The sequence below is a fragment of the Dendrobates tinctorius genome, unplaced genomic scaffold, assembly GCF_039654945.1.
Source record: "Dendrobates tinctorius isolate UK_male_01 unplaced genomic scaffold, ASM3965494v1 ptg000064l, whole genome shotgun sequence".
In the NCBI taxonomy this organism is placed as follows: Eukaryota; Metazoa; Chordata; class Amphibia; order Anura; family Dendrobatidae; genus Dendrobates; species Dendrobates tinctorius.
The window spans coordinates 2225765-2243647 of record NW_027361732.1 but is presented as its reverse complement, the minus strand read 5'-3'; the positions used below and the strand labels follow the sequence as shown (position 1 = coordinate 2243647).

Genomic DNA, 17883 nt, shown 5'->3' with positions numbered 1-17883 from the left:
AGTCCTCCAAAATCTAGACACAAACTGAACTCCTCTGTCAGATACAATGTTCTCAGGAATCCTGTGCAAGCGAACCACCTGTTGCAAAAGCAGGGGCACCAACTCAGAGGAAGATGGCAACTTAGGGAGTGGTACAAGATGAACCATCTTAGAGAACCTATCACAAATCACCCAAATAACAGTCATTCTCTGAGAGACAGGCATATCAGAGATGAAATCCATTGAAATATGGGTCCATGGCCTCCTGGGGACCGGCAAAGGCATCAACAACCCACTAGAGTGAGAACAAGGTTTAGACCGGGAGCAAGTCCCACAGGACTGCACAAAATTCCTGACATCACGAGACAAGGCGGGCCACCAAAAAGACCGACTCACCAGATCTCTAGTACCAAAAATACCTGGATGACCAGCCAATGCAGAGCAATGAACTTCAGACATCACTCTCTTCTTCCACTGGTTAGGAACATACAACTTTCCACTGGGACAACGTTCAGGTTTGTCCTCCTGGAACTCTTCCAGAGCACGTCTCAAATCGGGCGAGATGGCAGAAAGAACTACTCCTTCGCCTAAGATGGTAGCAGGCTTGGTCACCACAGGAGAATCAGCAAAGAAGCTCCTAGAGAGGGCGTCTGCCTTGACATTCTTAGTGCCAGGAAGAAAAGAGACCACAAAATCAAAACGTGTAAAAAACAAGGCCCACCTAGCCTGTCTAGGGTTCAAGCGTTTGGCCGACTCCAGGTAAATCAAATTCTTGTGGTCAGTGAGGACCACGGCTTGATGTTTAGCTCCCTCCAACCAATGTCTCCACTCCTCAAATGCCCATTTCATGGCTAACAGTTCCCGATTCCCCACATCATAGTTACGTTCAGATGGAGAGAACTTTCGGGAAAAGAAAGCACAGGGATTCATTTTAGATGTTACAGCATCCTTTTGGGACAAAACAGCTCCTGCACCAATCTCAGCAGCGTCCACCTCTACCTGGAACGGGAGTGAGATATCAGGTTGCCGCAAAACCGGGGCAGAAGTGAATCTTCGCTTCAGCTCTTGAAAGGAAGAAACAGCCTCCGGAGACCAATTCAACACATCAGCACCCTTCTTAGTCAGATCAGTCAATGGCTTGGCAATACTAGAAAATTTTGCTATAAATTTCCGATAAAAATTAGCAAAACCCAAAAACTTCTGGAGGGCCTTCAAAGAAGTGGGCTGAACCCAATCATAAATGGCCTGTACCTTGGCCGGGTCCATTTCAATAGTTGACGGAGACAAAATAAATCCCAAAAATGAAATCCTCTGTACCCCAAAAAGGCATTTCGATCCTTTGACATACAGGGAATTCTCCCTCAAGATCCGGAACACAGTCCGAACATGTTCCACATGAGAATCCCAATACTTGGAGAAGATCAAAATATCATCCAGATAGATAATCAAAAATTTATCCACAAAGTCTCGGAAAATGTCGTTCATGAAGCACTGGAAGACAGAAGGGGCATTAGTGAGCCCAAAAGGCATCACCAGGTACTCAAAATGTCCCTCCGGAGTATTAAACGCCGTCTTCCATTCATCCCCATGCTTAATGCGGATAAGATTATACGCCCCCCTGAGGTCAAGCTTGGTAAACCAGCAAGCACCTTTAACTCTGGAGAATAGATCCGAAATCAGGGGTAACGGATACTGATATTTAATAGTAATTTTGTTGAGGGCACGATAATCAATACAAGGCCTTAATGAACCATCCTTTTTGGCCACGAAAAAAAACCCGGCACCTAAGGGTGAAGAGGATGGTCTAATATGACCCTTCTCCAACACCTCCTTAATATAGGATCGCATAGCCTCGTGCTCGGGTACAGATAAATTGAAGAGCCGACCCTTGGGAAATTTACACCCCGGGCTCAGTTCAATTGCACAGTCATAACTCCTATGAGGAGGCAAAGACGCAGACTCATTCTCACTAAATACATCATAAAAGTCCGCCAAATAGTCAGGAACATCATGCGCCTGAGGAGAGGTGGAAAAAACCGGAGCCTTACTAAAGGCACACCGACAACCCCAACTCACCACAGACACAGATTTCCAATCCAAAACTGGATTATGAATTTGCAACCAGGGAAACCCCAGAACAATGGTATCATGCAAATTATGCAACACCAAAAATCTGCAATTTTCTTGATGGTCTGGGGCGACCCACATTACCACCTGGGGCCAAAACTGAGGTTTAGTTTTCGCCAAAGGAGAAGCATCAATCCCCCTCAAAGGGATAGGCGTCCGCAGAGGTGTCATCGGAAATCCACAATGTTTAGCAAAATCCAAGTCCATTAGGTTCAGGGCTGCTCCCGAATCCACAAAAGCCTTGGCGGAAAATGTGGACAGGGAGCAGATCAGAGTAATTGCCAGAAGAAACTTAGGTTGAACACCACCCACAGAAAACGTGTGTGCAAAACGTTTCTCTCGTTTAGGACAGACAGAAATAATATGCGAGGCATCTCCACAAAAAAAACACAGCTTATTACGCCTTCTGAACTCCTGACGTTGCTCCCTGGACAAAACTCTATCACATTGCATAGGTTCAGACACTTGTTCAACAGGTGGCAACACCTCTCGTGCAGTCTTGCGTTCACGTAAACGCCGATCAACCTGAATGGCTAATGACATAGAATCGTCAAGACCAGAGGGAACAGGAAATCCCACCATAGTATCTTTTACAGCTTCTGACAAACCCTTCCGAAAGAGAGCTGGCAAGGCATTATCATTCCAGGTAGTAAGGACCGCCCACTTTCAGAATTTTTGACAGTACAATTCTGCAGAATCTCGACCCTGGCTCAATGCCAACAGGGTCTTTTCAGCCTGATCAATAGCATTAGGTTCGTCATACAACAACTCCAAGGCTTGAAAAAATGCGTTCACATTAGTCAGAATAGGATCATCTGGTTTCAAAGAAAACGCCCAATCCTGGGGATCGCCACACAGCAAAGAGATGACAATTTTAACCTGCTGCGCGGAGCTCCCTGACGAGTTAGGCTTCAAGGCAAAAAATAATTTACAATTATTTTTGAAATTCAAAAATTTAGACCGATCCCCAAAAAACACATCAGGAGTAGGGATCTTTGGTTCAGCAGCATGTGAATGAGCAAGGTAGGTGGAAATTCCCCGCACTTCCGCAGCGAGCTGCACCACACGATCAGACAATTGCTTTATCTCCATTGAGAGAAAAAAAAATTCCCCCTACGGCCTCAGAGATATAGAGGAAAAAATATACACACTTTTTTTTTTTTACAATTCTTTCCTGCTATTGAGTACCCTAGGATCTGCGGTATGGCGGGTGATTCTGTTATGAATGAGTCACCGTAGGAGGCAAAAACAGAAATACTAGATAAGTCCAGAAAACCAGAGAAGTTGGCAGCTATCGGATTGCAGACCCCTGAACCTATCAACAACAACTAGCAGTAGCCGTGGGGGTTCCTACGGTGCCCTAGACCCCTCGATCACAGCCGGAGCACTAAATAGCCTAAAGACAGAAAGGGAAATCTAAACTGCCCCAGAGCAGACCCCAAAGCAATAGGCAGCCCCCCAACATATAATGACGGTGAAGCAAGATGAAAAAACACTCACAGATAGAAAGATAGGCTGAGCAAATGATGGGGCCCAAGCTAACTAAATAGTACAGGATAGAAAAGCTGCTGTCTGCAATCCGCCAAAATCCTATCAAAAGAAGAGCCAACAGACTGATAAGGAAAAAAGCCCTGAAGACGCTAGGCTTCAAAAAGACTATATCGGTACTCAGGTATTTTCTGAAGACAGAGCAAAAAGGAATTCAGCTCACCCCAGCAGGGAATGGCAGACATCCAGAAAAACAAGGCAAAACAAAACCAAAACACAAATGCAAAAAGCAGAGCAGAAAACTTAGCTTTTGAGGAGCAGGAATCAGACTGGTCTCCTAGAATCCCTCAGAGAAATCACCCGCAAGGCAGAAGGGCGTTGGCTGCCTTATATCCAGTCAACAATTCCAGTCACCCAGTGATCATCATTCTGCTCAGGTGCTTGGTAATCAGCCTCATTACCTTCCTTCACCAGAAGAGGGAGTTCATCAGACCTCAATGGTGAAGGGGAAAATGAACTCACAACACAACAGTGTTTATATTCAGTATATTCAGTATGCTTACACACTTTGGCCTACTATGAATGAGGTTAATAATGGCGGGGTAAGGGATGCACTTGGGCATGCAAATCATCAAGATCCGTAGTTGGCAGCTCCCTTTTGCAATTGTCAACCACTGACATCGCAGAAGTGCTCAAAGTGAGGCAAGTCTGGATACACTACAAATCATAGCATGAGCAACATACAACCTTGCGTTGTCACGTTGAGAAACAGCTCTTGGAACACTTTGGAGAATTGGTAATGGTTTGGCCACCAAATCATTTTAACGCCAAGCTGTTTGTGTGCCTGGATTGAAGACTAGAGGTGTCAAGCTACACGATCCATGAGAAGGTATTTACATGACATTGAGCTATGAGACAAATGTCCAGCTTCAGGTGTTCCTTTGACCTTACATTTCCGCTCTCAAAGACTAGAATGGTACATGGTGCTGCAAATTGAGATTTGTCCTTTTCAGTGATGAGTCTGGAGACCATGTGGTCATCGCTATGAAGAGCCCTATCTGATGGAACGTGAAAGTGCCCCAGGAGCCGTTTTTTTCAACATGATAACACTTAGCCGCATGTTGCTTGTTTTACTGTGAGCAGCCTGTGTAACTTAAACATGCTACTATGGCCTGCAGCATCATTGGACATGTCTCCCATCGAGCACATCTGGGATATCATTGTTTGTCAATTTCAAAGGGAGCTGCAAACAGCAGATCTTAATGATTTGCCCAAGTGTAATTAGTGTGGAAGAACATTCCTCAGACAACCATTGATAACCCCACTAATATCAGCCAAGATGTAAGTCTGGGAATTTCTGCACATGGCGCTCATAATTGATAATAAATAAATCAAAATATTTTGTAAATGTAGTATTTTTCATCATTTACATATCAATAACATGTCTATCCATCCTGTGATTTCCATAATTCAATGACTTTTCCTTCTTAGAGTTGCAATTTCAATGTTGAGAAGTATATAAGTTATCATCACCAGAAAATTTTGACAATTGATTTTATCTTAGTATTTGCAGAATCGCTGATAATTAATTGTTAATAGTGTTAAGCTTGTCCCAATTTTTTTAATAGTTGTACTCAAACCATTAGTTTTAATAACAAGAAGAAGCAGAGCAGAAGGGTAACTTGAAGGCCCAGTGTAGAATCTTCATAGGGCATTGTATACAGTGCATACGTCTCCGTGCGTCCTTACTTCCCAGATGCAAGGTGTTAGCTTTGCCTCCTCTACAGTTATGCCCATAAAGCAGGGTACAGAAAAACAATGGGTGAGGGAATACATATCCAAGTTCATCATCATAAAATGCTACTTAAACACAATAAACTGTTGTATATGTATAGGTAAAAAAGAAATCAATAAGCAGGATATGTGGAAAAATAAAAATGTGATATCCTCCATATATAGCCCAAGGAACAGGGTCAAAGTAGAGTGACTAACTGGGGATAAGATGGCAATTCTCCAGACCAGGGGAATATATATGATAACCCAACATATATAAAGTAATATAAAAAGCAGGGCACTCACCGCTGGTCTTCATAGCTGGTTTAAAGAATTAGCAACTAATCAAATAGTTTTATTGTCTGCACCTGCCCTCTCATGGTATGAGGAGATGTCCCATCTTCCTCCTTCGCCTCCTTGTCTGTTGTCCATTAGTTTTCTATTTCATATTAGATCATTTTTTTGGTGACGGAGGAGGTTTATAGACATTTTCAGAAAGCCAGGTGAAAAGGGAGAACAGGCTGCTGATGGTGAGGAAGATGACACTTTCTTCTGATAAGATATATTACATGTAAGTTCATGTATTTACATGTGAATTAAAAGACAATAATAATAGACATGATCAGAGAACGGTACATAAAGTAGAGAGGGTCTCATGGCAAAAATGCTTCCGGAGCATATATTGACGTTGGTCAACACTCCAGTCCTCTCCCTTGAAGAAAAGAAAAGCTGCATGGTCCCCTGAATCTATGAACCTATATGTGCAAAAAGATGTCTAGTTACACAGCCTATTTTATATTATGTACCAGATAGATCTAAAGGAAAATTGGATTTGTCAGTATACGAAATTAGAAAAAGTGCAAAGAAAGATATTTATTGGACATGACCCACATAGCATGTCCCTGTGTATCAGCCCACGCAACAAAAAGCCCACTTGAGAAAGATCCTTGTGCGACCCAATACATAGTGACATCATGTGAGTCCAATAAAAGTCTTATTTTCCTCCATTTTCTACTTTTAGATGCTAGTAAATTTCTGTTTTTCCTTTGGTCATTTTGTTGCCTGGTTAAGGCATCCAGGCTTCTTGACTGTCTATCCTACACAAAGTTTTTCTGGTTATTTTCTGTTTGTGCTGTCTAACACTTCGTTTTTAAAGTCATTTATATCGGACAGATAATGCTGGTATTTCATTATATCAACTAATGATCAGTAACCTAAAGAACTTATGGAAGCTGACACTTCCTTCTGGGTTCACAATGTCTTATCACTGATGTGGAAATAGCGCTTCCTATACATGAACATACATTTGATCAATTGGAATTCACCTATACATCTTATATCACAATCAGCATGTGGTTTCTATAAATACAACACACAAAAAGGATCAAATGAAACTACTAAGCTGGCCTTACAAACTGAGATTTGACCTGAGTTGATGAAATAGGAAGGGCTGGCTTCCCTATATCAAACTCAGAAACATCCTATCTAGATAGTGTCTTAATCAGGAATATGTCACACAAGAGTCCTATCATGTGGACATAAAATGTAATTTTTTTCACGTTGGAAATGTCCAAGTCTTAAAAAATATTTTATCCCAATGAAAAAATTGGCTAAGGGCTAAGAAAAACAGAGAAACATGATGCCTCCTAGTGCAATTACTTCAAGATGGGTTTGTAACGCCGCCCTAGTACCAACCCACTGCAGAGACGCTCACCTTAGGAGATTTTGCATGGGGTAGACTGAACACTAGGGGTCAGAATATCGTATATAGTCGAATATATGTGGAACCAGCTGCCTCAGACGCTCAGGAACGCTGGGGATATCCGCAAATTGCCTCTTCAGAAAGAAAGAGGACTTTTACTCTACAGCGCCACCTATTGGTTGTAGCGATCCTACAAGTCACAATCAACCCTTTAACGAGTCTTGTAGTATGACTTAGGATACAAGCCAAATCAGAATCTCAATTTGCAATTTCGGGATTTGGGGATATCCGGGCATTCATACATATAATTAACATGAAGCCTGTAGAAAACTTTGACCCTTGGTCACTACTATTTGGTGAAATCCAGATGGAATACAAAGTAGATCCAACAAGATGTAGATATGATGGGTAATTTACTATTATAAAATAACTAAAAAGCATAAAAAGCAACAAACACTCAGAAAGTTAAAGGTATAAAGTACTTGGAATGTGTTTCATTGCCGTATCGGCATCTTCATCAGGCTAATGATGATCAGTCTATATTGTATTCCATCTGGACATCACCAACCAGTAGTATCCAGGGATCAGTATTTTTCAGGACTTGAATAACAAAAATGTGCATGCTTCTTATGTATATGGATACTTTTCCCACCTCGTGGTATAAGCTACTAGTAGATATATGTGAGTGAAATGAACACATGGGGTCTCTATAGGTAGAGCGAAAAACTAATAAAATTCTAATATAACAGAAAATTTGTTAAAGCAAATAGATGAATCAACATGTTGAGGAGAAACAAATATTTTTCACTTAAGAAAAGCGAAAAATGATTAGCAAAGAGATGCCTTTAGCCATATATACAATGTCCTCAAAAATAGTAATGGGATATAGGAAGAAAATATCTCATGTCTTCACTGTAATAGGAATATACCTTATAGGAATAAAAAGGATGGAGAGACAATAAAAGTAGAGTGAATAAATGTGTGACTTTCTCAGGGTGCTAGCGGGGATCTCACCGACGTCACCACAGTTCAGCCCAGCTTGGAACGCAGCCTCAGTAACCGGAAGTAACCTTGATGATGTCACCGCTCACAGTAGTTGGGGTTGAAAACTGTTTATCCCCCAGACATGGATTATGGTGTGGGACAGAACAACGGACAGGTGAGGGATATTGTTGTTTTTTATTTTTTTTTCTTACAGGAGACGAGTGATTCAGTGGAATGAGGTGTTAGGTGAGCATAACTGTGTTTGTTTTTTTTAAATAAAAAAGTAAAGGTGTATTTTGTTTTATTTAAAAAAAAGACATTTTTCTGTCTGTGTCTTTATTTACCATACAACTATAGGATTAGTAATGGATAGGTGTCTTATAAACGCCTCTCCATTAGTAATCCGTAGGCTTGATGTTGCCGGACAATACAAAGGTGACATAAATCCCACAAATATGAACCCCACTTGCTACTGTTACAGAGCAAGTGGGAAGAGCCGGCAAAGCGCTAGAATTGGCGCATCTAATAGATGTGCCTTTTCTGGGTGGCTGCGGGCTGTTATTTTTAGGCTGAGGTGAGGCCAATATCCATGGCTCATTACCAGCCTGAGAATACCAGCCCCCAGTTGTCTGCTTTAGTTGGCTGGTTGCCAAAAATGAGGGGGACCCCCATGCCATTTTTTAAAAATATTTATTTAAATAATTAAAAATTAAAAAATACTGCATCTGGACCCCTCTATTCTTGATAACCAGCCTTGCAGCTGGGGGTTGCAGCCCCCAGCTGTGAGTTTTGTCTGGCTGGTTATGAAAAATACAGGGGAACTCACGCCGTTTCTTTTTAATTATTTATTTACAGTGCAGTAGCCAGCTGAGTAATACTTTCATCATCCACTCCTGCTCTCACTGTTATTAGCGGCAGCAGACGTCGTTTGATGGGAATCCCATCAACTGACACCAGTGACCGGAGGTGAACTTTATACCTCCGATCACAGCTGTAGTCTCATGCTGTCTTTTGACAGTGTGGGAACCGCAGCTCTCTGATCAGTGTTGATGATTTCACCGCCGATCAGAAGCGGTGTTTGCTGTGCTGTCAAACACCCGGTGTTCGGACAGCCGAACCCGAACTTCCTGGTCCGTGTTTGGTGTCCGTGCCAGTAGGTGTTCGGTATGAACACCGAACTTTACTGTTCGGGTTTGCCCATCTCTACTCATCATATGTCAACTAGCCAGAATTAGTCCAGCTGGGCATCTATTCCCTCAATCTAGTCCCTATCTCATGTGCTGTAACTTAGTGTGATTGACAGATTTTTCTTGTCTCCCATCGTAGCTTCAGTGCAGAAGCTCTTGGAAAGGCGCAGGACATCCCGCAATGAAGTTATGACTGAGCACTAATGTCAATCACATGCCGAAAAGGCGTGATTAGATGCTTGGCTGGACTAGTCCTGGCTAATTAGCATATCATGAACAGGATAACAAAAGTGTTTCTGCCATTCATAGCAGGAGTGTTTTGCCACCCAACACACTTAAAATGCAGGGATATAGCATTTTATGATACTGGTGACAGTTTGGGGGATTTGGGAAATGTGACAGGCTTTCTTTAAGTATAAATATAAACAGTCCTTTATAGGGAAACTTGCATGGAAAGATGCTTATGAATTTCAATTGATAGTAAACTTTAAAGGAGTTTTCCAGTTTCAGAAAACCCTTTTTTTCAGGTGCAATTCCTGTAAAAAAAACAAGACTGTGCTTTACTCATCCTCCCTCGGTCCACCACAGAGTCTTCACTGGTGCTCTAGATGTCTGTAGTGTTAACTGTCAGGAACACTGCACTGCACTTGCGTGTCCTGAGTACAAAAACTGTGCACAAAGATACCTGCGGAGCGGGGCAGCAGTGGTGACGATGCATACTCCAGGCTCACAGGACCTGAAGCACGTGACTGCAGGGGGCATGGCCTAAGCTCCACAGAGCTAGGAGCTGCAGGGAAACTCCTAGAAAGGTAACTACTGGACAATGTTACCAAGGGGCATAGACAGAGACAGAAACCAGATCAAGCCGAGGTCAAAGCACGAGATCGCACGACAGTACCAAAGGGTTAGACAGAATGGATAGTCAGTACGTAGCAATAGATCAGAAAACCAGAACGGGCAATAGACGGTACAATAGGGACAAACTGTAACGGAGTAATGATAGCCAAGCCAGGAGGTCAGAACCGGAAAAGACAATAGTACCAAAATGAGAGACTGAGTACAGAGTGAGGGAACAGACCGGGTCATACACAGGAAACAAACAAGCAATGCAATACACAAGTACACCAGGGGGGTCAGACACACAGCCAGAATAACAGTATAGCTGACAGAGAACCCTGGTAAAGAGTGAGTATAAATACCCCTCCCAGATCCAGAAAGAGGCCACGTACACTTAACCCTGTTAGTGGAGGGCAAGAACCCTCTTCAAACCATGACAGTACCCCCCTCTTAACGGGGGGGGGCACTGGACCCCCAGGCTTGTCTGGGTATCTGGCGTGGAAAGCCCGTACCAGACGATCGGCATGCACCGAACTGGCCGGAACCCATGACCGATCCTCCAGAGAGTACCCCTTCCAGTGTATCAGATACTGGAGTCTCCGGCGCACCCACCGGGAGTCAACAATGCGCCCTATTTCATACTCCAGCTGCCCCTCTACCAGCACAGGCGGAGCATTTGGTGAGGGATCCTCTCTCACCGTCCCCACAGGCTTTAACAGGGACCTGTGGAAGACATCAGAAATTTTAAAGGAGGTGGGCAGCTGCAGTCGGTAAGCTACTGGGTTAACAACCTCCACCACTTTGTATGAGCCAATAAACTTGGGGCCCAACTTTATTGATGGTATCTTAAGCTTGATATTGCAGGTGGATAGCCACACCTTCTCCCCTACTGCAAATGCTGGACCTGGCCCCCTCCTCCTGTCAGCAAACCGCTTATAGTTTTCCTGGGCCTAGGAAATATTCCTCTGAACCTCCCTCCAAAGAATTCTAAGACATTGTGTCGCACCCTCAGCTCCAGGACAACCTGAATCCATGTGGGAAAACTCTCCAAAATGTGGGTTAAACCCATAGTTGACCTCAAAGGGAGACTTCCCAGTAGATTGACTCACACGACCGTTGAACGCAAAATCTGCCATGGGCAATATCTCACACCAGTCCTCCTGCCTGGAAGAGGCCAAGCATCTCAGAATCTGCTCCAACGATTGGTTCATGCACTCCGTCTCTCCATTAGACTCTGGGTGGTAGGCAGAGGAGAAGGACAACGAAATCCCCAGCTTTTTGCAAAAAGCCCTCCAGAACCTGGCCACATACTGTACCCCTCTGTCTGACACCACATTCATAGGCACTCCATGCAACCGAATTATATGGTGCATAAATAAGCGGGCCAGGGTTTCAGCAGATGGTAACGCGGGGAGAGGTACAAAGTGGGCTTGTTTTGAAAACCTATCCACCACCACCCATATCACAGAGTTGCCCCTGGAAGGAGGAAGATTTGTGATAAAATCCATGGACAAATGTGTCCATGGTCTATCCGGAATTGGCAAAGGCACCAACCCCCCGGCCGTCCGCACCTGAGAACTTTTAGAATGAGCGCACACCCCACATGCAGTCACAAACTTTTTAATATCTGTTACCATAGAGGGCCACCAGAAACCCCTCGCAATTGCCCCCCGGATAGCTGCAATCTCAGGATGAGCACTCAACATAGAATCATGAAATTCCTGAATAAGTCCGAGATGGAAACGTTCCGGTACAAACAATTTACCCAGGGGTTTCCCACCCGGAGCCCGAGCCTGGGCCTCCAAAATCCCTCTCTGTAACTCAGATGAGATTTCGGCCACCACTACTCCTGGCTGAAGAATGGAGGAGGGAGGTTCTGGAGGGGACACCGAATCAAAGCTTCGAGATAAGGCATCAGTCTTGATGTTTTTAGATCCCGGGCGGAATGTGATGGTAAACTGAAATCGAGGAAAAAAAGCGCCCACTGAGCCTGTCTGGGGGTCAATCTCTTGGCAGACTCGATATAGGCCAAATTTTTGTTATCAGTGATGACTGTAATGGGATGAACGGCCCCCTCCAGGAAATGCCTCCATTCTTCAAAAGCCAACTTTACCGCCAACAACTCTCTATTGCCGACATCGTAATTTCTCTCGGCAGAGGAAAATTTTTTAGAGAGGAAGGAGCAAGGCCTCAGATTAGTAAGGGTAGGAGGGCCCTGAGACAAAACTGCCCCCACCCCCACTTCCGAGGCGTCAACCTCCACGACAAAAGGTCTTGACGGGTCGGGTTGTACCAATACAGGGGCTGAAGAAAAGCACTTTTTTAATGTCATGAAAGAATTTTTTGCAGCTACAGACCAATTTTTTACATCAGCTCCCTTGAGAGTGAGGTCCGTTAGAGGCTTTACCACCTGCGAGAAGCCCTTAATAAATTTCCTATAAAAGTTAGCGAAGCCCAAAAATCGCTGCAACCCTTTCAAGTCATGAGGCTGCACCCAATCTGTAACAGCCTGGACCTTTTTAGGATCCATGTGGAACCCCTCCCCTGACACAATCAACCCCAGAAAGGATACTTCTTGCATGAAAAATGAGCATTTTTCCAACTTGGCATACAAATGATTCTCCCTCAGTCTCATGAGAACCATCTGCAAATGGTGCAAGTGAGATTGCCTGTCCACCGAGTACACCAGAATGTCATCCAAATAGATAACCACAAAACGATCAATTAAATCAGAGAAAATTACATTAATAAAATTCTGAAAAACAGCAGGAGCGTTGGTGAGACCAAAGGGCATAGCCAAGTTTTCGAACAGCCCTTCAGTCGTCAGGAATGCTGTTTTCCATTCGTCCCCTTCTCGGACTTATAAGGTTATATGCCCCACGTAAATCCAGTTTAGAGAACCACTTGGCCCGGTGAGTTGGTTACATAGATCAGGAATTAGGGGGAGAGGGTATGTATTTTTCACAGTAATTTTGTTTAATTCCCGCAAGTCGAGGCACGGCCGCAAACCACCATCTTTTTCTTAACAAAAAAGAAGCCCGCTGCCACAGGTGCAACAGAAGGCCTAATATGCCCTTTGCGGAGACTCTCGGTAATGTACTCCTTCATGGCTAGACGTTCGGGCCCAGACAAATTGAACAGGCGAGCCTTGGGTAACTTGGCTCCAGGGACTAGATTAATGGCACAATCAAAGGGTCTATGTGGTGGTAGCGCCTCAGCCTCACTTTCAGAAAATACGTCTTCAAAATCTTTCAGGTACTCCGGAGTACCTTCCAGATTGACAGACGACACTGACACAGATTTTACTGGGGTGACAAGAGTTGTCTAGTTACAACATAGACCGTTAGCCATACAACCCCACTGAATGATCTCCCCCGTGACCCAGTCAATAGTAGGATTGTGGCGTTGAAGCCACGGCATGCCCAGTACCAGTCCAGCCGGGAGATTATTTAGAACAAAACACCTTAGTTTTTCCACGTGAGTGAAACCGACTTTCAGAGAAAAGGTATCAGTCATGAAACAAATTCCCTCCTGGGTGATAGGAGAAGAATCAATTGCCACGATTTTAACAGGATCTTTTAACCTGACTGTTCCTATCTTATGAAAAGTCACAACTTTGGCATCGATCAGATTAATAGAAGAACCACAGTCAACAATGGCGGCAGTCACAACCGGACCGCCTGTAAGTTCTAGTTCCACCGGAAGCAGAATTTTAGTAAGTGAGGAAAAGGGTACCTGGAAGTCTGGGCAACCTCCTCGATTGTTACCCAGACTGTCGTTTTCCTGACGTCTTCACTGAAGAAGGGCAAGAAGGACAGTTCCTTCTCCAATGTCCAGCGGATCCACAGTAAAAGCACAATTGGTTGTTTCTACGGCATCTCCTCTCTTTTTCCTTCAATGACGTGGCACCAACCTCCATGGGCTCGGGACTAGATGCAGAGTCTCTCAGATTGGAGAATAAAGGGGTCTCCTGCAGCATGTCCCCTCTCGTCCGCAGCCTACAGTCCATGCGGACAGCCTGGATCATAGCATCCTCCAAAGAATCTGGGGGAGGATGAAGGGCTAGGGCAGCTTTCAAACGTTCTGACAGGCCTCTACAGAACAAACCCCGGAGGGCAGCATCATCCCAGGAGACCTCCGCTGCCCAGCGTCTGAATTCAGAGCAGAACCAGTCGGCCGAGTGTTTCCCCTGGCACACACCCATCACCATATCCTCGGCTAGACTCACACGATCGTGTTCATCGTAGATATGCCCGAGGGCCTCGAAGAATGCATTCACTGACATTCTCTCAGGGGAGGTAGGGGGAAGGGAAAAAGCCCAAGCCTGAGGGGAGCCCCTTAACAAAGACATAATGATGACCCCAACCCTCTGACTCTCATCCCCAGAGGAGCGTGGCCTTAACGAGAAGAAGAGTTTGCACCCCTCCTTAAAAACCTTAAATGTTTTTTTATCCCCAGAGAAAAAGTCAGGCAATTTAACAGGTTATTCAGGGGAGATTAAGGAAATATCTGGGGTACCCTCACCCCGGGCCCCAGCTGGAAAAGAACCCTGCATGGCATCAGCAACCTCCCTCTGAACCTGTTGCTGCGACTGAGCCAAGGTTCGCTGCTCCACAGACAGGTTTTGCATCATTTGAGTAAGGCTATTCACTTGCTCAGAGAGAGCATGCAGCGGATCCATGACTCAATGAAAAAAAAAGTGCAAATCTCGTTTAAATGTTTTGGGTCATCTATAATGTCAGGAACACTGCACTGCGCTTGTTCACTGAGCCAGTGCGCGTGTGATGAGTACAAAAACTGTGCACAAAGATACCTGCGGAGCGGGGCTGCAGTGGTGACGATGTGTGCTTCAGACTATCAGGACCTGAAGCACGTGACTGCTGGGGGCGTGACCTAAGCTCCACAGAGCTAGGAGCTGCAGGGAAACTCCTAGAAAGGTAACTACTGGACAATGTTACCAAGGGGCATAGACAGAAACCAGATCAAGCTGAGGTCAAAGCACGAGATCGCACGACAGTACCAAAGGGTTAGACAGAATGGATAGTCAGTACGTAGCAATAGATCAGAAAACCAGAACGGGCAATTGACGGTACAATAGGGACAAACTGTAACGGAGTAACGATAGCCAAGCCAGGAGGTCAGAACCGGAAAAGACAATAGTACCAAAACGAGAGACGGAGTACAGAGTGAGGGAACAGACCGGGTCATACATGGGAAGCAAACAAGCAATGCAATACACAAGTACACCCGGGGGGTCAGACACACAGCCAGAATAACAGTATAGCTGACAGAGAACCCTGGTAAAGAGTGAGTATAAATACCCCTCCCAGATCCAGAAAGAGGCCACGTACACTTAACCCTGTGAGTGGAGGGCAGGAACCCTGTTCAAACCATGACATTAACTTAATCAGTGAGCTCAGTGACTGTGTCCGAGTAGATGGCTGCAGGTGTTCAGAGCCGCAGATCTCTGTGATTGGCTGCATCTTTGGTGACAATAGTGAACACCAGGAGTTACAGCAGAGACCGGGGTGGATGATTAAATAGTTTGAGTTTTCTTTTAAATCAACTTCACCAGGGTTGAAAGGTTTTCGGAAACTGGAAAACCCATTTTACAATAGCATCCAGTGAATTATGTCTTTTTTCCCGCCTTACAAACTATATTATTAAGATGGCAGCACTATTTATAGATGGGTACTTGTATCTATGCAATATTATTGTTTGTTACTTGGGTGAGATAAAGCTCTGTTTACATGTCCAGGTATCATCTGTAATGGAGATCCGGTAATAGAAAAAGAAACAGATCCATTTTGAAAAAAAAAAAACGGATGCAAAATGGAAACCAAAGTTTCTGTTTTTGAGCACACCTTTCTTAGAAGAAAAAAAAGTATAAATCTAAAAACGGATACTTTGTTTTTTGTTTTGCATTTGTTTTTGCTCTGTTAGTGATGGATCCGTTTTTATAGAGATGTCTCTGAACACTTCTCATATTCTAGGCATGCGTAGTGCTAAAAAATTGTTCCACTAATGGATGACCATCAATAATAATCCATTTCTCAATCATTTCAAGACTTCATGTTTTGGTTCCAGATAAAAAATGAATAGCAGCTGGAAAAAAGCAAATAATAGGCATTTTAAACAATTGTGAAATGAATGGATCCTGTACGGGAACATTTTCTTTCCATTTTTCTGATCCCAAAATGAAAAAAAAAAAGGAAAAGAACTACTGGATGTGTAAATAGAGTCAAAGACTGAACAGTATTGGATGTAACTAAGTAACAAATCACGGTTAATCTATATTAACCATTTTCAGTCTCAAATGGACACAGATTTTGGAATTCTATGGAAACATTACAAATGTCCTAAAAGCAAAGTTATAATGGCACTGAAACATTTGAGGCTTAAAGTCTCAGGAATTTAAATATGGGGCCAGACTTGTTTCATGACCTATCTGCCTTTCTTGGTATGTAAGAGCTCTGTGAGCCTTTCCATACAACAGACGTGCCATATTTAATTCATTACATGGGAGATATGATGTGGATGGGACTGGGGCCAAAACCTAGTAATAACACAGCTTGTTACAAGAACAGTCTGAGCAGCAGTGATATTCTAAATACAGCCAAGATTGTGGGAAGAATACAAATATGACTGCTCTGAAGTCCTTCCTCCATATCTCTGCTTTTAATCAGTTATTTTGAAGGTTGTGATTACATTGACTTGAATGCATGGGAAACAGCTGATCAGGGTTAGGCGGATCAATACATCATGCTGTCAGCTACGTGTGCAAGTTCTGCATGGTCATGTTATACTACTGATGACTTGTTGGCTCCATCGTAGCACCATGAATGAATGCATATGATGGTCGCTCGCTTGTCATCAGCTTAGGAGGTAATGGTGCTATAAATGTGCCTTGAAATACTTATGAGGCCTGAGTGTACAGAGTTAACCATACCTTCCTGCTTCTGCTGGGCTTCAGAGCAGTTCAGAGTGCGTGACTGCAGTTCTCCATCACTGCCAAAATCTAAACAATCTTGATTCCTGAACTTGCTTCCCCAGAGACAGCCGGGTGCCTCAATTCAATGCCAGGAAGCCTTGCACATCTAGACCTTTTTCTTATGTTTTGAACAATACTTAGAGATTTTTTTCATTTACGAATAGTTGGGTATGGTCATTCTTTTATTATAGCAATCTGTTTTGATCAAAATAGGGTGTGTCTGTCTGCATGTACATTCTTCTAGTTGAGTTCGAAATGAACAAATATCACAGTACACATTTTCAACTTCCTCCAGGCTTTTGTGTGCAGCCCAGAGCTGTTATGTGTGTCTGTAGATGGAGTTGATAAGGAGGTCAGGAGACTAACCATGTAAGCAACATGTCTGACAGACTGGGACGCCAGCTAATGACAACATCACATAGTTGTGGCTACTTCTACAGGGGCGGACATACCATCGATGGGACTTGTGAAGCCACACAGGGATCCAGGGGTTAACGAGACCCAATTCAGCTCCAAAGTAGGTGGAATTGTGCATTATGGTGAGCTATTGGACTGCAAAGGGCCCATATATTGTTCTTGCACAGGGGCCCTCTTCATCCCGATGTAACTTAGAAGTATATTTGTATCCTTTGTTACTATTGCTCTATTTTAAGGAAACCTATTAGGCAATTCAAGCTGCCCAACCAACCGGCCGCGTGAATCGCCAACCTTGTCGCATGATTGTATCCAGGTATGTTATTCTCTGAAATGTGACAGTATTTCAGAGAAAATATATTTTATAGGGAACCTTTCACCAGGATTGTGCATAGTAGCCT

At 43.9% G+C, this 17883-nt stretch overlaps 1 protein-coding gene across 2 annotated transcripts in view; it reads left to right on the top strand.

Moving 5' to 3' along the window:
• ACVRL1 (activin A receptor like type 1) overlaps positions 1-17883 on the top strand; it is a 149631-nt gene that overhangs the window by 19966 nt on the left and 111782 nt on the right. Inside the window, exon 1 of one of the 2 annotated variants that reach the window (XM_073580236.1) lies at positions 17408-17585. The exons of the other annotated variant lie outside the window; for it this stretch is intronic. The gene's annotated coding sequence lies outside the window, so the exon portion shown is untranslated. Of the gene's footprint in view, positions 1-17407; positions 17586-17883 lie in introns of those variants that run through there. 2 annotated transcript variants of the gene reach the window in all.